This window comes from Amblyraja radiata, chromosome 25, assembly GCF_010909765.2.
Source record: "Amblyraja radiata isolate CabotCenter1 chromosome 25, sAmbRad1.1.pri, whole genome shotgun sequence".
Classification (NCBI taxonomy): Eukaryota; Metazoa; Chordata; class Chondrichthyes; order Rajiformes; family Rajidae; genus Amblyraja; species Amblyraja radiata.
Genome location: NC_045980.1, coordinates 8,771,156 through 8,793,661, shown reverse-complemented (window position 1 = coordinate 8,793,661; position 22,506 = coordinate 8,771,156).

Below are 22,506 nucleotides of genomic sequence, written 5' to 3'. Positions count from 1 at the left end.
TATGTTTTTTGGAAACTTTTACAATAGACATAGTGATTGTAGAATCGAGTTAATGTTAATGTTTGCACCAGAAAAATCTCTTTACAAAGTTTTATTTATGGAATAATTTGCAGAATTACATGCATGGCTAGCTTCTCAGACTGATCTGGCCAAAAAAAAATGTTTTTAATTAATATGATTAAGTTTATTTGCATTGATGTGACCAAAATCAAAGGTGCATCTTAAATTTAATCATAAAGTCTTAAATTTGACTTGAATTTGCCTTGTGTATGAAAATATGTTTCCCAAAGTACCACAGTTTTACACTGTCAAATGTAAACATCATGATATTACTCCCAGTTTGTCTCTCATCTAGAGCATTTCCAGGTGAAATTAATGTAAAGTTTACCTGGTTTTGGTCGGCCACAACCCAGGCAGGTTTTCACAGCTCCCAAAAAACCATTCCAAGCTTGCCACTTGGAACCTAACGCAAGTAAGTGTCTCTTAAATTCTCCCTCTGGAACCCATTCCAACACCCTTCTCACTCCAAATTCACACCATTCTCGGATTCCGTTCAAAATTAGTCAGCTGACCCACCACAAGCTTCCAGGCAAAGCACTCCCCCTCCAGCAATTAACTAACATGTTTCCCTTCTGTCTCATAACCTTCCCTCATCCCAAGCTGAGGTGGCCCAAAATCCCCCCCCATCCTGACACCGAATTAATTGAGGCCCTTCATACACTCCACGAAGCTGCATCTTGCAAGGAAAAGGCCCTCCATCTTTTAAGAACAAATCTGAAGCCATAAGGCAAGGATGCCACTTAATATCCAAGCAGTGAGCCAACAATGACGCTCCCCACAACAACCAATTGATTAGCCTCGATAGGGACCAAGGAAGTTCTTGGCAATTCCAAAATACTAACGCATTTCAACCACACAATCAAGGAATACTTAAAGGATTTGCAGCCCAAAATATTACAGCCAATAATATAATTGTAACTGTTGCAGTATAGGGAATGTGATCACCAAATTGCACATGGACAGGCACCACAAATTGCAGTGTAATAATGTACCGATCATCTATCATTTATGATGTTAGAAATATATATTTTTGCGAGATACAGACCCTTCGGCCCCTTTAACTCCATCATCCACCATCCATTTACGCCAATCCTAAACTATTTTAATCCAACTATATTCTCTCCATATTCTTGCCAATTCCCTCAGATTCTATCACCCTCTTACATACAGTAACAATTAATCTATCAACCTGCACATCTCTGGGATGTGGGGAGAAACCAAAGCACCCGGAGCAAACACATGGTTCACAGGGAGAACATGCAAACTCCACACAGACAGTACCCAAGGTCAGGTTAAAACCAAGGAAAGAAACACTAGTCAGTTTTTGATATTACACTTTTATTCATTATTTTAGACAAGCTTTGCAAAATTTCAGAGGCCACTTAGTTCCAAGATGGTCTAATGACAGAATTGTATGCTCATAATTTGAAAACATTCCTAATTATGAAGGGTAGAGAGATAACCTATGTTTCATCATGCTGATTCAGCTCAAGAAACCAAAATGTGCCCAAGCAACAATTTTAAAATGTTGAACATTAGCTTTAAAGATACCTGGAGACAAATGAAAACTATTAAATGCTGCACTGTTACATTTTATTGGATTTTTGAGAGAGGGACCCGTGCAAAATTACAAAATAGACATCTGAAACATTCCTCTTCTAAAGGTGCATTGTTTTTAGATGCTTTGAGTTATCGTTTCTTCTCTGAAGTGAAATGAACTGTACCAGATTTCTGTTTGACTCTGGCAAAGATTTGCTGACAATATGTTTTGTGGAGGCTTTGATCTGTGAGGTTACTTGTGTTGTGAAGCAAAATTACAGCTGAATATACGTTCCATTCACAATTTATTTTTAAAAAAAAGACTATAAATGGTGAAAATAAATTATTATTCACTCCAATTGTCACTTCTAAATATGCCTAAGAAAGTCTGATAAACTCCTATTTGCTTAATTACAATCTCCTATTGTGGGCCTATCATCTTGACCACATAATTGCAGAATGAGCGACATGTTTGGATGAACAAATATTTTATTTTTTAAGAAATGTTGGATGTGGAATTTCCATTTTCTTACTGACATCATTGGAAATATATTTAAGCTGAAACTTTTAATTGAGAATTATAATGATCTAAACTGTCATGTTATAATTAAAATGCAAAATTAATTACTTCCTGATTAAACTACTATTGAATCATATTTCAGTTTGCAACTCTAGTTCTGTTGGTGTGCATTTTTAATTGGCTGTCAATAGGGATAAAAGAATAAGAAAGTCATTCTATTTTGGACAAAAATGAAAATGAAAAATAATAGTCTTGATTAAAGTATGTAATACAAATTCTTGAGGCCCTGTGAAGTGGTTGGGATAATTTTCATTGAATTACGTTTTCTGCTGCAATGGTGCAGATGTCAAAGATGTGAGCTGATATTATTTTTAATTTATTTGGCCTGCTGTAAGTTTTTATAAACTTCCTCGAGGGATATATCAGCTCCTTTCATTTCTATCTCTCCCTTGGGAGCAAGACGTCCTTTACAACTACTCTGTACTCCTTGTTAAATTGAGGGGAAACAGATACTGTTTATTTCAAGCAATGAGTGCAAATCTAGGAAACATAGGACCTGGGAAGGAATCACAACCGGTTTCCTTTTGTACCTTTAGTTTCTGGAGGAAAGGCAAAGTACCTGAGGTGAAATATTGATGGTAAAATCTCAGGTCCATGCTTGTGTGGTGTGGCTGATGAACTGTGGTGCTGCCCGTAGAGCTGCTGCCTCACATCTCCAATAACTCGGATTTAATCCCGGCCTGTGGTGCAGTCCTTGGAAGTTTATACTTGATCCCTGGGACTGTGCAAGTTTCCTTCAGGTGGTCTGGTTTCATCCCTGATCCTAAAGATGTGTCAGTTGGAAAGATAATTGGCCACTATGAATCACCCTTATGGTGTAAATTGTGTTCAGTTCCGGGCACCATGTTATGGAGGGATCAAGGAAAGAACGTTCATGTCGATCCCTGTTTCCACCAATCTTTCCACCACCACACACAAGAAAGACACCATTGTATGCAGAGGCCGAGAAGTGTGTTCAGCTCTGGCTGAATAACTTCCAATCTTGTGTGTGGACTTAATAAGAAGAAGACCATGTTATGGAAAAGATGTTGTCAAGCTGGAACGGGTACAGAGAAGGTTTACAAGGATGGTGCTAGGGCTAGAGGGTCTGAGCTATAGGGAGAGGTTGAGTAGGTTGGGACTCTATTCCTTGGAGCGCAGGAGGATGAGGGGCGATCTTATTGAGGTGTATAAAATAATGAGAGGAATAACTCAGGTAGTCTTTTGCCCAGAGTAGGTGAATCGAGGAAGAGAGGACATGGGTTTAAGGTGAAGGGGAAAAGTTTTAATAGGAATCTCAGGGGTAACTTTTTCACACAAAAGGTGGTGGGTGTATGGAACAAGCTGCCAGGGGAGGTAGTTGAAGCTGGGCTATCCCAACATTTAAAAACCAGTTAAACAGTTACATGGATAGGATAGGTTTGGAGGGCGTTGGACCAAACGTGGGCAGGTGGGACTAGTGTAGCTGGGACATCTTGGTCGGTGTGGGCAAGTTTCCACACTGTATCACTCTATGACTCTATAACTCTATGTGTGGGTGAGTGGTAGAATCAAAACAAAATTAATGGGAATGTGATAAAATAAAATTATAGGCTTGGTGTTGGATTAGTGTTAATGGGTGCTTGAATAGTTGGTGTGGAGTTGATGAGCTGAGGGACCTGTCATCATGGTGTATGACTCTATGAATCTACATTCTGAAACTCAAAACAAATGAAGTCTGATTCTTAAATAAACACCACTATTAAATAACGCATTACCACCTGCCTTGTGCAGAATGAGTCGGTCATTTTCAAACCTGGTGGTGCTCGAAACTTTTTAAAAGTCACCATGTTCGATAGTTCAATATGCCAAGAAAGAGCACAGCCATCATTTGTCAATGCATACATTTGCTGTGGATATTATTCTTAAATTTTAACAATGAAAGAAAATAGACTTTTTGTCAGTTTTATTTTTTCTGATTACAAATTATGCTGATTCAGACATTGACTTTGGGATATCTTTAATTATCTACTCAGCAAATAAAATTGCAATGGGGATTTGTTACAGAAATTATAACGTCTGTAATAGAGAGCTGTACTAATATGACAAGATGATACACTGGGCTGGTGAACATGCAAGGGCCCGGCCAGCTGGAGGTCTCTCCCAGTTGTCTCTTAATTTAATCTCGGTAATTGCAACCTGATTTGTGCATGGCAAAAGTGCACCATAAAAATATTCCCTGCATGCTGACATCAATGAGGGCGCACAATTGATTTGTGCATCATATTAAGAGAATGGAATGCAAAAGGACATTTAGCCAATATCTTGTCCCTGTTCACCCAAAACAGTTCTATATCTGTATCCCGTAATATGCAAAGCAATTTATCCTGTTACATCTTCGCTCTTTCATCTGGGACAGTCCATGGAACCTAGAAAGTTTCCTAAAACAAGATTGTTGAATGTAAAGGAAAGTGAGCTTTCAAGAATGGAGGCATTCAGTTTTATTTGGTGTTTGATTAATACAAAATGTAGATTAAAATATCTGTTTCAACAAATTATACAGGGATGTGGATGCACCATATGGGTTTTGCATGGCTCACCTACACGTGTTTCTATCCTGTGCATTCACTTCAAGCTTTAGTAGTACCCATGTTCTAAGCCCAGCTGAGTGACAGCTCTAGAATATAAAGTGGTGGACTAACTCAGCGGGTCAGGCAACATCCCTGAAGGACATGGAGAGGTGGCATTTTGGGTGGGAGCCTCTCAGAGTTACTGCAGCACTTTGTGTACCACACAAGCTTCCAGCTTCGGCAAATCCTTACATTTACATCTGAGTAACAGCTCCAGACACGCAGTTGAAGCCATGAAAGATTTTTCCAGTGTGTCACCACACGAAAGAGGTGCCGAAATGTGAAAATGCACACCTCCAGATTCAGGGATAGTTTCTTCCCAGGTGTTATCAGGCAACTAGAGAGCTGTCCTGAGCTACCATCTACCTCGTTGGACATCCCTGGACTATCCTTAATCGGACTTTACTTGACTTTACCTTGCACTAAACATTATTCCCTCTATCATATATCTGTACCCTGTGGATGGCTCGAAAGTAATAATGTATCGTCTTTCCACTGACTGGATAGCACGCAACAAACGCAACACGTAAGAATAAGGGGTAAATCATTCAGAACGGAGATGAAGAAATACTTTTTCACGGGGAGAAGGCAGGAACAGGGTACTGATTGGGGATGATCAGGCATGATCACATTGAATGGTGGTGCTGGCTCGAAGGGCCGAATAGCCTACTCCTGCACCTATTGTTTATTGTCTATTAAAAGCGTTTCACTGATCCTCGGTACACATGCCAATAAACTAAACCTCATGCCCTTTGATGTCTTATTTTCACACCTTACACTTCCACATCTCTGTTTCTCACTCTCCCCTGACCCTCAGTCTGAAGAAGGGTCTCGACCCGAAAAATCACCCATTCCCTCTATCCAGAGATGCTGCATATCCTGCTGAGTTACTCCAGCATTTTGTGTCTATCCCCAATCCTCACTGCCTAAGGGGGTGGGTGTGTGTGTTTTCACTTTAATCTTCATTTATTTTAGTTAGTTTTAATTTTTTAACCTTATGTTTATTTTCAAGAGGTTCATGGGTGAGTTGAATTTTAATTGATGTCGCAAATATTCACTGCAGTGAAAGCTTTAATATACAGTGAGACCAGGGTGTGGGCTCTCCAAATCATATCTGTGGCTGCTGGACCATTGACAAAAATGTCACTGGAACCACAACCCTAACGCTTCAGGTCAATTACCTTAATTAAAGGTCCAAGCTCTGGTCTCCACAGATGTCATCTGATCTAGTGGGAGAGTCTACGACCAGAGGTCATAGCCACAGAATTAAAGGACATTCATTTAGGAAGGAAATAAGGAGAAATTGCTTTAGTCAGAGTAGCAATGTTACAAAATTTTGAGATTTTAAAAATCAAGTCTGCAATTTATCCCATCAGATAAAGCATAAAAATAAGTTTAATTTGACACCTAATTCACTTTCATATCTCAAGTATTTAAAAAGTTATGGCCATTTTCATACTGGGAAATGAGCATCTTGTTCCCTATTGATTTTCTATGGACATAACAAAAAAGCTGTGATCATGAACAGTCAAAAGCCCATAACTTTCTTAATATTTAAGAGAACTGATTGAAATTTTCAGTTATCATAGATTGAAGCATTCTGAAACAAATATAAAATAATCTTACTTGGATGACCTGAAATTAAAGCATATAATTAGTTAGTTACCTAATTGTAGCTAATTTCAGACTTCAATTACTAGATCTAAACATCTATCCATTTCTTAATAAATGATTAACATTTTTAAATAGCCTAAATGTCCAAATAATATTCACAAATAATTCACAATAAAACATGATTTTTAAATCTCATTTACATTAATTTATAGACCAAATGGAAGGAATTTAGTGTTTAATTGCTGTAAATAAATGCCCATTTAAATCAGCTTTCCAGTGGGTCCCTGTGAACGCGCTGGTTTAGAACGTTCACATTGCGGTAGATTTGTGCCCTCAAATGCCCAGAAAAATACTGCGGGATATAATGGGCCCAAAATGAGCGTCTCGCAATATTAAACTTTGTATAAAGGGATCTTTAGAAGCCCTTTTTAATGTAAAAATATACAGCATACCTTCAGTTATTTGCTTTATGAGACCCTGCGGTTGCTGGCGGTCGCGGGTTTAGAGATTGATTTTTAAACTACTATAACTATTTTACGAGGCCTTTAAAACTAATAATAGCTTTTGCGACGGGGTCTTCCAGCGATTTTTCGTTAATAATTAACTAGGCTGAACATCTTCGATTTGAACAGCCTAGAGAAAATCGCGTTTTAAACCCGCCCCCCTCTAAACGGCGCCAACATCGCGCACACCCGCAGCGACAGATTTTCAGCGACGCTTCAGGTAGGCTTTGCAACATACCTAGTCAGAGGGTGGTGAATCTGTGGAATTCTTTGCCACAGAAGGCTGTGGAGACCATCAATGGATATTTTTAAGGCAGAGATGGGTAAATTCTTGTACAGGTGTTAGATGTATGGGGAGGGCAGGAGAATGGGGTTAGGAGGGATAGATAGATCAACCATGATTAAATGGCAGAGTAGACTTGATGGGCCTAATTCTACTATCACTTATGTCCTTCTGAGTATTAGCAGCATTTTTTTCCTCATTTATTTGTAACACGGAGCATTTCACTGTTGTTTTGTTTCAATTTTGCTCTGTAATGCAATATTTCCTCATCATAGAATCATAGCGTGATACAGGGTGGAAACAGACCCTTTGGCCCAATTTGCCCACACCCGCCAACATGTCTCAGCTACACTCGTCTCACCTACCTGCATTTGGTCAATATCACTCCAAATCTGTCCTATCCATGTTCCTGTTTAACTGTTTCTTAAATGTTGGGTTAGTCCCTGCCCAAACTACCACCTCTGGAAGTTTGATTCGTACACCCATCACCCTTTGTGTGAAAAACGTTACCTCTCAGATTCCTATTAAATCATTTCCCCTTCACCTTAAACCTGTGGCCTCTGGTCCGCAATTCACCTACTCTGGGCAAGACATACGTGTGAATCTACCCAATCTACTCCACTTGATTTTATACACCTCTATAAGATCAATAGACCAATTGTTTTACAGGTAAGCCCCTAGGTTTCCAGGAGGAAATCACTCTGGATTTCTTTGCAGTGTCTGGATGGGAATCAAGCAAGAACGTATACATTTTCGGCAAAGTGAATTCAGGCTTGACTGATCATTCCTCCTTTCCTTAGACTTGTTTTATAGACAGATATTCTGCTCATTCAGTCAAGGCTTACACCAGAGGCGTGGTGGCAGAGTGTGGGTGAACAGCACATATTATGGAGCACCGCACTTGCATAACTCAACCCTCAGGATTGGGTGAGGGAAACCAAAGAGGAGAGAACACTGTTTCCTTTATGGACACAAAAAGCTGGAGTAACTTATCGAGACAGGCAACATCTCTGGAGAGAAGGAATGGGTGACGTTTTGGGTTGAGACCCTTCTTCAGATCAAAACGTCGCCCATTCCTTCTCGCCAGAGATACTGCCTGTCCCGCTGAGTTACTCCAGCTTTTTGTGTCTATCTTTGGTTTAAACCAGCATCTTTGTTCCTTCTTACACACTGTTTCCTTTATGATGCCTTCCTGCTGTTTTTCTCCCCCACCCAGCTTCCATCATAAGGCCATTTTCAACCTCTTCGTTTTCAGCAAGAACAGTATTTGAATTGACTGAACACAACGAGAGAGCAGTCCTGAACTACTATCTACTTGATTGGTGACCCTCAGACTATCTTTGATCAGACTTTTGTGGCTTTACCTTGCACTAAACGTTATTCTCTTATCATGTATCAACACACAATGAATGGCTCGATTGTAATCATGTATTGTCTTTCCACTGTCTGGATAGCACACAACAAAGGTTTTTCACTGTACTTTGGTACATGGGACAATAAACTAAACTGAATCATTGAATTATTGAATTTATTGAATTATTGAATATATATTACCTGTGCACAACGTTTGCAGTATGTTATGCTGCAGCAAGTAATAATGTCACTTTTTTGCTGTCAGTGCACGTGACATTTAAACACTCCTGACCATCTCTCAGTCCTGGTTCATCCCTCCCTGCCCTTCATCCCTCTTTCCTGCTCCCGCCTCTCTCTCTGCCCCAGCAACATGGCTCTCACACTGCTGCTGCAGCCTACTCTGCCCACTCATTCCTATTCATCAATTTCTCTCTCTCTCTCTTCTGACCTTACTCCTACCCTCAATCCTCAAGGGCCAGTGCCACTTGGGCGACATTTGCGCGTCATTTACGTGACGTCATTTACGCGTCACGACGCACAACGCGCGTGTCGTGACGTGCATGTGATGTGCACACGGCGTGCATTACGCGCGCATGGTGTATGGCGACATAGGCAGTGACATGCGGTCGTGCGCGGCTCCCCAGGATTTTGGGATTCACAAAATCTTTGCGTGTCACCTGCATGACGCGCAAATGATGCCCAAGTGGGACAGGCCCTTTACACCCCATTTTCACTCTCCACTTTCCCCAGTCTCTCTGACCTCCCAATTGCCAATTTTACTTCGGAGTCACGTGAGTGACTACATGAAGAACCCGCTCAGTGCGCAGGCGCGGCATTACGCCAGCAGTGCAACAGCGGCTGCCACGGGAGTTAGGCTCTCCCGCTACAGAATGAACCGGACCGTCAGGTGAGTATCCTGAGGTCGGGTTTTCTTTTACAGGTGAGCCTTTTTCTGCTTGTGTTTTTTACAGGCAGAGAAAACGGCTCTGGAACAAAACTGTCCCCCGTTCAAGGAGGAACGTTTCCCGTCGGGGAGGGGGGCAGCAACAGGCGGTAGGAGCGTTACCAGGTGTTCCGTAATTCCCCGACACCGTGCCGAGGCCAGCCCGCTAGCACCTGAGCAGCGGGCTGGATGCAAAGCCACTCGAGAGGCATCCGGCAGGTGTTCCCGATGTCGGACGGGACGTCTCTCCACCCGCACGGGGGGAGAGAGAGCCGCCTGAGCCGCTGGAGCGGCTCACGGAGCAGGTGCCTGCGAGACGCGCTGCTTGAGGGGCGCTCTCGCTACTACAAGACACAAAAGCTCCAGAAGAAGGCGGTAGTAACAATTACCGGGCGCTCCGCTATCCCCATCGCCGCGCCGAGCCCAGTCCCGCTAGTGCCTGAACTGCGGGCTGGATGTCTAGCCATCCGAACAGGCATCCGGCCGGTGGCGTCCGATTCGTCGGACGGGGACATGTCTCCACCTAAATGGAGGAGAGACAGCCGCCTGAGCTGCATCCAACAGCTATTGGAGCAGCTCCAGCGAGATGCACAGAAAGAGCGCTCTCGCGGAGGGAGGTCAGGCACCCCCTCCACAGTGTTCTGTACACTGCCCTCTGCTCCCTCATTACTGGAGGCTAGCATTGGTGACCAGGGCTGGGCTGGTTTGGAACTGGGGCAGGCGGACAAATTCGGGAGTATGCCAGGGGTGCAGGAACATGAAGAGCTGTTGGGTGTGATGGACCGCTTGTAGCAACCCCACGGGCTGGAGCACCGCTGGAACCAAGAATGGCGGCCAGCATCAACCATTACTGGAAAAGGTGCTCGCTGAGGTGCTGAAACAACACACAGCACCAGAAAACTGTGAGGCCCTCAAAGTAAAAAGTGTCAACAGCCAAATCTGGGGGCATGTGGGGTCACACATCCGGGCCCAAGAACTCAAGCTACAGCGGATCCTAAGGCTCCTGACGTCGGCCATCACAGCCTTTGCTCGTTCCGTGGAGACCACGGAGATGGATACCTGCCAGCAGGATGTGCTGGCATTAATGTGTACCACACAATTTGAGATCAACAATCTCCGGAGGGAAACATAATACCTGCCCTCAATCCCAAATTTGCTGGCTTGTGTAAAGCCCCAGCTGCGGAGACGGACGCGCTGCTATTTGGGAAAGATTTCAATAAAAAACTGAAGGAGATGCAGGAAGCATCAAAAACCTTCGGCCTAATGAGGGCAGGCCCCGGGACGAGCAAACCAAGACCTCCGATACCCAAGCGGCAGCACCCCACGGCATCCACCAGTCGACGTCCGCAATATGGGACTGGTGAACGCTTGGGGTCCGCACATTATCCCCAAAGATCTTTTTAGATCAGGGCCCACAGCGGACCCTCTGGAAAATGCGTCTCCCCCCAACATCGCCAGCGCGTCAGAACAAAATCTTCAGGAAAATGAAGAAACAGAATCGCCAATAACCATGGAGGTAGGTGGGTCTGGTCCCTACCAGCATATAGAGAATAAGGGTGCTTTATTAACAGGGGGGAGATTACACTTGTTTAAAGAAGCATGGGGTATGGTCACGAGTGACAAGTATATACTCAACAGCATTAGTGGATATAAAATACAATTCATGTCAGAAAAAACGCCGCCAGTTCAACAATGGCCCCAAAGGGTATTTCTCCCTCCGTCAAAGAGAAACGTGAGGGACAAGCTGAACTGGTGAGACTTATCACAAAGGGGGTCATCGAAAAGACCAAACATGAACCTTTGGAATGTATCGAATATATTCACTAAAACCAAAAAAGATGGTGGCTGTCGCATCATCATTGACTTAACATCACTAAACAAATTTGTTAAGTATATGCATTTCAAAATGGAGACATATGTTACTGCCAAACAACTGAATTCCAAAGGACACTTCATGGCAAGCATTTATCTTAAAGATGCTTACTATCTAGTACCCATATACAAGGATCATCGCAGATACCTAAAATTTATCTGGATGGTACAAAGCATTGCCCTATGGGCTAACTTCAGCCCAAGATTATTCACCAAAATATTGAACCCAGCCATGGCAATACTAAGAAAACAAAAACATATTGTCATGGCATATCTGGAGGATATTCTGATAGTAGGGAAAACGATGGAATTGGCTGTGGCATCAGTATCAGCTACAAAACAGCTCCTCGAAACTCTGGGGTTCGTCCTACATCCAGATAAATCTAAGTTGAAGCCATCCACTATCATGGACTACCTGGGCTTCACAATTAACTCAGTCCATATGACTGTTACCTTGCCAAAGGCAAAAATGGTTGAATTAGCACAATCATGCAACAAATTAATGGTCAACGAGCGACCAACTATTCGACAAGTAGCAAGAGTAATTGGGGAATGGTAGCAGCATGTCCGGCTACACAATTCGGACTTTTGCACTATCAAAAAATTTACAGAGAGCAAAGGTACGGGCAATAAAACGACATACAGGTCACTATGATCGTGTCATGAACTTACCCACTGAAGCAATATCAGAGCTACAGTGGTGGGCAGAAAACGTTTGGCATAGTTTCAGCCCTATCTTTATCACTAACCCTACTTTAGTTTTTCAAACAGATGCCAGTGCTCAAGGCTGGGGAGCGACTAACTCCATATCCAGCACAAGTGGTAGATGGACTAACCTAGAGTCATCATTACTACTTACACTGGGCATTAACTATCTAGAGATGTTGGGCGCCTTTTATGGTTTAAAAGCATATGTATCTAATATGCAGCACTTGCATGCTCGGTTACAAATTGATAAATACTACGGTGATGGCTTATATTAACCATATGGGTTGCATAAAATCATTATCATGCGACAAATTGGTCAACATGATTTGGCAATGGTGTGTCGAAAGACATATTTGGCTATCAGCTACTTACCTACCAGGTAAGCTAAACACCCATGCCATGAGAAAATTAAACGCCTGGGTTGCAAGTTTGAACAGACCTTACCTGGAACTGGAATTGTCCAAACAAACCATCACCACCATGTCGGCATCCCTTCGAACATCCACCAAGAGGCAGTACTAAACCAGCATCAAAAAAGGGAGAAGTACTGCCAGGAAACAGGGACAACATACGCAACAGCTACAGCCACCAACATACTGGAGTTCCTGGCCTATCTACACCACAATGTAGGGATCAGCTGCAGTGCCATCAACACAGCGCAGAGTGCTCTTTCTGCTTATCTCAAACCAGCGCCAGGACAACAGGCGATGGGATCCCATCCACTGGTGGTAAAACTGATGAAGGGCATTTACAATATCAAGCCCTAAGCCCAGGTATACCCATATTTGGGATATCAGTGTGGTCCTGACATATCTCAGGGAATGGCCACCAGCCAGATCCCCCGGCCTCGAGCAAGCTACACTAAAGACGCTCATGTTGATGGCACTTGTATCCGCTCAGAGGGTCCAGTCACTACACCTATTGCGACTGGACAACATGATCACAGCTCCAGACCAGATCTGTCGTTATCCAGCGAATGGTCAAACAGAGCAGACCAGGAACACCTAATCCAGTCGTGGCTTACCCACCAGAACCACGGTTATGTGCCATGACCCACCTACTATCCTACATAGACACAACCAGAATATTCGAGGAAGATGAAAAGCCTTGTGGGTCAGTCACAAAAACCTTATGGTGGGGTACGAGCCAAACCATTGCGAGATGGCTCAAGCAGGTGCTAGAAACTGCTGGGATAAACACTAACATGTACAAATTTTATTCCACCAGGGCAGCATCCATGTCGACGGCTAAAGAATGGACATGCCTATAGACCACATCCTGGCTACAGCAGGATGGTGAGAAGGGAAAAGACCGTTCAGAAATTTTATAATAAGCCGTTGGCAAAACCTGGTTCATTTGCAGTAAAGATTTACGAACTGCAAATATTTAATTTAAGCCCAGGGGAGCAACTTAATTCTTTGTTGTTATTGTTTAAAAAATACCATTGTGTTTTTCTACAAATAGACTCATTGGTTCATTACGATAACACTTCCTCCCTCAAGAACTTCGGCAGTGAGTGAAATGAAACTGTTACACGGTTTGAAATCACAGAGCTTGGAAATCTTCACGTAGTCACTCACGTGACTCCGAAGTAAAATAGTAAGATTAAACGAGAACTTAACAGTTTAAAGTTTGATCTGTATTTTATGAGGAGTTACGATGAGGGTATTACGTGCCCTCCGCTCCCAACCTCATTATATGGATCAAACTAATAAATTGATGTCTCCTTATCTTTACTATGTTTACTTCAAAATAACTGTGTCTATCTGTGATTCCACACCGCTGCTTTGAAGTATGCCGCGCCTGCGCACTGAGCGGGTTCTTCACGTAATACCCTCATCGTAACTCCTCATAAAATACAGATCAAACTTCAAACTGGTAAGTTATCGTTTAATCTTACTATTTTATTCTCCAAGAATGCCATTGTTTTTCCAATACATTCAAGGATCAACAGACAAAATCTATGAACTTCAGTCTCTGTTTTATTTTATTATTACTGGTGATAGTTTAGACTTTAGACTTTGGGGTTAGAGCAAGGAAACAGGTCTTTCAGCTCACCAAATCCATGCTGACCTGCGGTCACTCCATACACTAGCACTATCCTACACACTAGGGACAATATACAGAAGCCAATTAACCTATAAACCAGTATGCCTTTGAGGTGTGGAAGGAAACCAGAGCCCTCGAAGAAAACCCATGCGGTTACAGGGAGAACGTACCAATTCTGCACAGATAGCACCGGTAGTCAGAATCGAACCCAGGTCATTGGCGCTATAACGCACAACTCTACAGCTGTGCCACTGTGCCACACTTTATTCATTTAATAGCTATGTTCGTCATCATAATTATTAAAACTATTTCCAGAAAATATATTCTCTTTAAAACAATTAACAATTTTTATTTAAAAATAGCCTTTATGATTTTTTGTGTATTTTTCGTCGCTCTATTATTCTTTCTTTTGGACATCTTCAATTTCCACGGGTGCTCTGGCCGGAGGGTGGAATCTCAATGCTAGCTTGAGAAAGCCCAAGAATGCCTCGTCCTTTGTCCCAGAGGGAAAGGCACTAATCGAAGTTCAAGGCATCTTTATCTGCCAAAACAAACCTGATGATGAGAAGTTGGAACCAGAATCTCTCAGTTCTCATCACTCCATGATTTAGTAGGCTGTGATTTTAAGCTCGGTGACTTAACCACAGAGAAACAAAACTGGTAACAAAAATAAAATTGAACCAGGCCCCAGCCAATTACACACATTCAGAGAGCCAAACTAATTTCATTCCCTCAGTTCCGTAGTAGTACATTTTTACTTCATCCAGCCCTTATTTATCGTAAATCAGTAAATTTAGAGAGGGCAACAATGATGTTATTGAAAGCACAAGGGTTAATTTCCAGAACACAGATGAGTTCTTTCACCATGGATAACGATAGCAGTCGTATAGTACTTTCAGAAAAGTTGCTTATTTTTCTACAATGTGGTCTTTGACTGGATGAATTAATACTTCTCTGTTTGTATTTATATGATTATTTTTAAATGTATAAATGAATAACACTGGTGTGTGTCCAAAGACGAATGCTACATACACTGAGATGAAGTTACAAAAATAAATGTGCTTGTTGGCGGAAGGAAAAATAATTAAGAATTGTCATTGGTTTTGTTATTACTTTACTATTAGTCAAACACAAATATGGTGTGTCACTTGTTAATTATAAAGAAATCTTTAATATTTGAAATAAAATTTGAAATTTGTATAAAAGGTATTTTTGTTTGCTTAAAAATAAAGTAATCTGTTGATTGTATTCACTGTCTCAATTACCAGTGACTGTGTTCAGGTGGTAAGTATCTATTGTCTATTTGCACGAGAGGAAAGTTTGGAAAATAAGTGATCATTTATAGGAAGAGTCTCATGCAATATGTGTCTTTGAATAGTGAATTTGAAGTAACTAGTGATTCCAAAGATAGATACAAGTGCCTCATAGAAACATAGAAAATAGGTGCAGGAGTAGGCCATTCGGCCCTTCGAGCCTGCACCGCCATTCAATATGATCATGGCTGATCATCCAACTCAGTATCCTGTACCTGCCTTCTCTCCATACCCCCTGATCGCTTTAGCCACAAGGGCCACATCTAACTCCCTCTTAAATATAGCCAATGAACTGGCCTCAACTACCTTCTGCGGCAGAGAATTCCAGAGATTCACCACTCTCTGTGTGAAAAAAAGTTTTCCTCATCTCGGTCCTAAAAGATTTCCCCCTTATCCTTAAACTGTGACCCCTTGTTCTGGACTTCCCCAACATCGGGAACAATCTTCCTGCATCTATTCTGCCCAACCCCTTAAGAATTTTGTAAGAATCAGCGGAACAGAAAGTGTGATCTCTCATTTTCACATCCTACCCTTCCATATCTCTATGTCTCCCTCTTCCCTGACTCTCAGACTGAAGAAGGGTCTTGACCCAAAACGTCACCCAATCCTTCTCTCCAGAGATGCTGCCTGTCCCGTTGAGTTACTCCAGCATTTTGTGTCTATCTTCAGTGTAAACCAACATCTACAATTTCTTGTGTAGGAAAGAACTGCAGATGCTGGTTTAAATCGAAGGTAGACACAAAATACTGGAGTAACTCAGCGGGACAGGCAGCATCACTAGAGGGAAGGAATGGGTGATGTTTTAGGTTGAGACGAGTCAGAAGAATGGTCTTGACCCAAAACGTTACCCATTCCTTCTCTCCAGAGATGCTGCCTGTTCCACTGAGTAACTACAGCATTGTATCCATCTGTAGTTTCTTCCTACACATCTCCAGTTCAAGTGTTCTATCCTTCAGTGGAGGGACTAAAGTGGAGGAACTTCAAATGCTGGAAAATTGAGGGGAAAAAACAAAGTGTCAGGCAGCGTTTCTGGAGGGAATGAATGAATTCAGGCATGTGAGAGAGGATGCACTTTGAGAGGTCAAATGTAAGGGGAAATATACACAGTTAATGACAGGATACTTGACAGCATTCATGCACAGAGGGATCTTGGAGTTTGAGTCCATGGGGCCCCTGAAAGTAGCAACACAAAAGGTCGAGTGGGAAAAAAGGTGTATTGTATGCTTGCTTTCATTGTTCATTGGGCATTAAATATGAGAGTCAGGACGTTATGTTACAGCTTAATAACCCTTTGGTTATTGTGTGCAGTTCTGGTGCCCATCAGAGGAAGGATGTGGAGGCTTTGGAGAGGGTACAGAAAAGGTTTACCAGGATCAAAACACAAAGTGCTGGAGGAACTCAGCAGGTCACGCAGCATCTGAGGAGGGAATGGACAGGTGATATTCCAAGTCGGGACCCTTCTTCAGATTGATTGTAGAAGTGGAAAGAAAGCCGGAAAAGAGAGTTGGGGACAAGACAAGGCTTGGCATGTGATAGGTGGGAGGGGGTTTGATTGGGAGATGGGTGGAATAAGTGATCAAAGGCAGAGGTGAAAACGAGATTAAAAAAGGTGTCAGGTAAGTAGAGGAGGAGTGAAATGTAAAGCCAGAGGGCGGGATGTAGGTGGTAGGGGACATGGGGAGGCGAAAGAGGTAGGATAGAAGGGAAATTAAGATGGGATGGTAATGGGGGCACAGTGAAGAGAGAGGGAGCAGAGAGTATTACTTGAAAGTGTTCGTGTCATTGGGTCGCCTTTGAGTAATCAATGGTCAACATTGGCCTCAGTTATAAGGAGGTCACACCTGGAACACTAAATGCAGGAGACAAGATTTGAAGAGATGCAGTGAACCACTGTCTCATCTGGAAGGATGACTGGGATCCCTGGATAAAGGTGATGGAGGAGGTGTAGGGACAGGGATTAAATCTCCCGCAGAAAAGTACCAAGGTGGGAATGGTTTGGGTGGTAAGGGATCAGTAAACAAAGGAGTTGCAGAAGGAGTGATCTCTGTAGAAAGCGGAGAGGGGTTGGGATGGGAAGAAGTGCCTGGTGGTGGGATCATATTAAAGTTGGTGGAAATGTCAGAGAGTGATGTGTTGTATGTGAAGACTGGTGGGGTGAAAGGCAAGGATCAGGGGAAATCTATCTTTGTCCATTTTGGGAAATGGGGGAGTGAGGGCAGAACTGTGGTACACAGAAGAGATATAGGTGAGGGATCCATCCACAACAGCGGGGAGGGGGGGGGGATGTCCTAATGATCTCGGAAGTCCTAATGATGACCAGAATGCTGCCTGGATAAAATATATTGGTGATAAGAGAGGTTGGCGAAACATGGATTTTTTTATCTGTGGTGTTAGAGGGGAAAGCTGATAGCAGTACATATTATTATGTTGTTCCAAAGGAAATAATTAGTACTAGTTTGAGCTAGATACAGTGTTTTATAGTCGGTCAGTCAGTGGATAGTGTATTTTATAGAACTTGTAGCACAGGTGGTGAGAACAAGTATTGAGCGGTGTAGTTCTGGGACCAACTGTTGAACCTTCTGAGGTGTCGTGGGCCTAACTCAATGAAACACCAGTGAAGGGAGGTGTCCACTTCATAACCCCAATGATATACTTGCACCCACATGATTAGTTTTTATCTGTTTATTCACATGTAGATACCTTATTATTCCATATGGAGTTCATTATTGTCCTGTAGCATGTGTTTATAAGCAGGTTAGACACTAATTTGGGTTTGGCCTTGGTTGAGCGCTCATCCTGCTGTTATAGCACATACTTTGTGTTTTAATAGTAATTAAATCATAAAGTTATGTGAGGCATAGATGGGGTAGACAGTCAGAACCTTGTTTTCCCAGAGTGGTGATATCAAAGATTTGAGGCTATAACTTTAAGGTCAGAGGGGGACAGTTTAAAGAAGATGTGCAAGGCAAGTTTTCTACCACAAAGTGTAGGTGCTGGGAACAGCCTGCAGGGGTGGGGTGGAAGCAGATACAACTATTGCATTTAAAACACATTTAGATACGCACATGAATACGCAGGGTATGGAGTGAAATGGTTCACGTGTAGGCAGAAGGGATTAGTTTAATTTGGCATGCTCGACACACATAATGGGCTTGTTCCTCTTCTAAGTAAATCAGTCAAAGATCCTTAATCTAATAAAGAAGAAAGTAACCCACTCTTAATGTTTATTTTAGTAAATATTGAGCGGTCCGGAAGTGGCGGCGCTGGTGAACGGCTGCGGCTCGCCTGCAGTCCGTTTGTTTTTACTTTTTTTAGTTGTTTTTTTCGTCTTGTTTAGTTAAGTTTTTGGTTTTTAGGTTTGTGTTATGTGTGGGGGGGGGGGGGGGGGTGGGGGTTTGGGGGGTTCAAACAGGGCTTTCTGTCTCTCCCTTCGGGGGAATGCGACTTTCTTGTCGTATCCCCCTTCTCTGCCTCCGTCTGTGCTGAGGCCTAATGGCGGAGCTGGCGACCTCGAGGCTCCGGAGGCCTGGGCTCGCTCGGGGCTGGAACGGCGCTCCCGTGAGGGGCTGAGATGCTCCCGTGAGGTCGGCCCGGCTCGAGGGTAATGGCGCTCCCGTGAGGGCGGCCTGGCTCGAGGGTAACGGCGCTCCCGTGAGGGCGGCCCAGCTCGTGGGTAATGGCGCTCCCGTGAGGGGCTGAGATGCTCCCGTGAGGTCGGCCCAGCTCGTGGGTAATGGCGCTCCCGTGAGGGTGGCCCAGCTCGAGGGTAACGGCGCTCCCATGAGGGGCTGAGACGCTCCCGTGAGGGCGGCCTGGCTCGAGGGTGGAACGGCGCTGACGTGAGGGCGACCCGGCTCGGGGCTGGAACGGTGCTCCGGTGGCTGAGACGGCGTTCTGGCGGCGGCGGCCTGAGTCCGGGGTTCGGCCGTGGTCCAGTGGACGACATCGTCAACAGCTGCGTCCGCTGGACTGGAGGGCGGCAGCTTCGACCACCCTGGGCCGCGGAGTTTGAACCAGCCCGTTCGCGGAGCTCGGTGAGCCGCGGGACTGACTTACCATCGCCCGGTGGGGAATCGCCTCAGTGCAGAGGGAGAAGAGGAGGGAAGAGACAGCAGCCCTAAGATTTTTGCCTCCATCACAGTGAGGGGGTGCTTGGTGGACTCACTGTGGTGGATGTTAATTTGTGTTTACTGTCTGTTCTGTTGTTTATTATTGTATGTATGGCTGCAGGTAACGACATTTCGTTCAGACCGTAAGGTCTGAATGACAAATAAAGGATCTAATTCTAATTCTATTGTGATTGATCTTCAATTTAGAACGTGTACTTTAATAGCTCATGTTAAATGATATACTGAATGCCCAAAATGTGAAGTGTCTTTCCAAAACCCACAGTCTCCACACCCGACTATGATATATATGCACATTATATTGTTCATTATTTTCTGAGTATCTTCCTTAGTAACAAAACTTTACATTTTTTCGTGTTGTTCAATATTTAAGTGAGGCGGCTTTGACTATGGCTATGCCTTGAGATGGAGTTATTGGAGCTTATTCATAGTATGACTAATCTATTTCGGGGGGAGATGTGCAACAGTTTTCTTCAGCCCATGTACCAATGTACTTTGTCAGAACTTGTCAATTATAAATACCCACATTTCCATGGCAACCAGATAAGACGACCAACAGTATCATTGTGTGACAAATGTTGGTGATGCATCGGTGTAGCAGAGAAGGGCATTGGTACGGTGCTGGTTCATATGAAAGCATGAAATAAACTGCGGCAATTCTGTTTCCCTAATTGAAGCTGACAGTGGCTCCAGCCATTCACTGAAGAATTAGTGAATGACCATTCTGCTGGATCTTGCTCACCGCACGAACCAAGCTTATAACCGCTGACCAGATCAATGCTCGCACTTTATCTCCCTTTCATGGACAAAGGACCATTCGTTACCTGCTGATCACTGGACAACACACTGTACAAACTTCAAAAAACAATAGCCCCAATGTTGTTGTGACATTTGAAGTCATTCCCAATTAACAAAGCACAAAGTCTCTTATTTATCTTTTGCATGGCTATGCCTTTGGCTGAATAGAAATGCAGAATGTTAATCTCAAGTTCAGGTGGAAAGGTGGCTTCGAACCTGTAACCTTTCTGTTGTTCTGTATCAGGCTTGTCCCTCTGGAAGAATGTCCCCATCTGTGAGCAGCACTGTTTAAGTCTCTGCCTGTCTCTGACAGCAGGGGGCTCTCACAAATTTCACTTGGCAATGTTTGCTCCTGGTGCCAGACAGACTGACTAATGAAAGGGCTGACCTCTTCCTTTTCCAATGTAATCACCAATAAGAATATAATGACAGGCTGCCTCATTTACTGCTTAACTTTTTTTTAGAAGTCTCACATATAACTATCGGAGAGCAAAATGATTCCTAGCTTTGAAAACTTATCTCGGTGACTTCGGTGAAAAACATTTTACTGGCTAACCAGGGCACTGAGAGGTAATGTTTGTGATCATTCCAGGGACATTTTGAGTGGTTTTTAATTGTTTTTTTGTTCATTCATTGACTGCAGTAGGTGTGCTGACGTTTCTTGCCAGTTAGTATGTTGTGTAGGTTGGATTATGTGGATGAAAGGGTCAGGGCTCAGTCTTCCTCTTATGATCTCCCCGTTCATTTCAGATTGGATTTATTCATTCATTCCAAATCAATTGACCAGTGGTCATCTGTGTCAATGTGTGCATTCGGGTTTGGATCCATCAACTGCTACTTTGTCCTGATAAAATGTGAAGAATTTGGCTCATTACGACTTCAAACCTTTTAGAAACTGCAATGGAGAAAAGTGGTACAAAGAATTTTGCCAGGACACTAGGAATGATACGGATTTTGACACAGAATTTTGTTTTTTCATAATACTTGTAAAGTTTGCTTAATTTAAAAACAATTAAAAAAACAGGGAATGGACCTCTGGAGCTGCAGTAAAAGATCATTTGCGTATAATAAATTCCAGACTGAATAATAACTAAATGTTTACATGCAATTTGCCTTTGACTTGTATAATTTGTATGGGACTAATTTGTATGTAAAGAATTGCAAAGTGCTCACATTTTCAAATCATAGAATTTCCTTTTGTACGGCAGAGAATTATGCAAATTGAGAAGCGCAAAAACTTTTGAGAGGACTTCAAGAGCTTTTGAGATGCATTTAAACTCTCCCTTTTTAGCTTTGGCATGTTTCCAATGGAAAGCTCCCTGCAAGATGCAGAATGATATGCCCTGGCATAATAAATTCCTGATATGTACCTATTTATTTGAGTGAGCTTTAGCCAACACTTATTGCCCATCCCATGTGCCCCTGAATTAAGGAGTCAGTTAACATACAAGCATTTTGTTGTGCTGGAGTCATGTATAGGACAGACCAGGTAAGAATGACAAATTCCTTCCTTCAAGAGCTTTAGAGAGCTGCTGAAAGACTCATCCATGCCTTCATCTCCTCCCGACTGGACTACAGCAACTCACTTCTCCTTGGCATCAGCTCCACCTACATCAACCGACTCCAACTGGTCCAGAACGCAGCCGCCCGACTCATCACCCACACCAAATCCTGGCATCACATCACTCCAGTCCTCAAACAACTTCACTGGCTTCCCATCTCCCACCGGATCAACTACAAAATCCTGATCCTCACCTACAAAGCCCTCCACCATCTGGCCCCCCCATATCTCACTGACCTCCTCTCCCCCTACCAACCCTCACGGTCCCTCAGATCCACATCAGCCGGTCTCCTCTCCATCCACAAGTCCAACCTCCGCAGTTTTGGGGACAGAGCCTTCTCCAGGGCAGCTCCCAGGCTCTGGAACTCCCTCCCCCAACTGATCCGCAATTCCGTGTCCCTCACCATCTTCCAGTCCCGCCTCAAGACCCATCTCTTCACCTCTGCCTATCCTTAGCCCCACGTCCCCCTCCCTTTTCATCTGTGCATTAATTGCCTCATATTGTGTTTTGTATTGAATTCTGTCTTTACTTTGTGTACTAGTCATGTCTCTACTATTTATTTCATCCCCCTTACATGTTTTTCCTCTACCTGCTAAATTTTTGTAAGGTGTCCT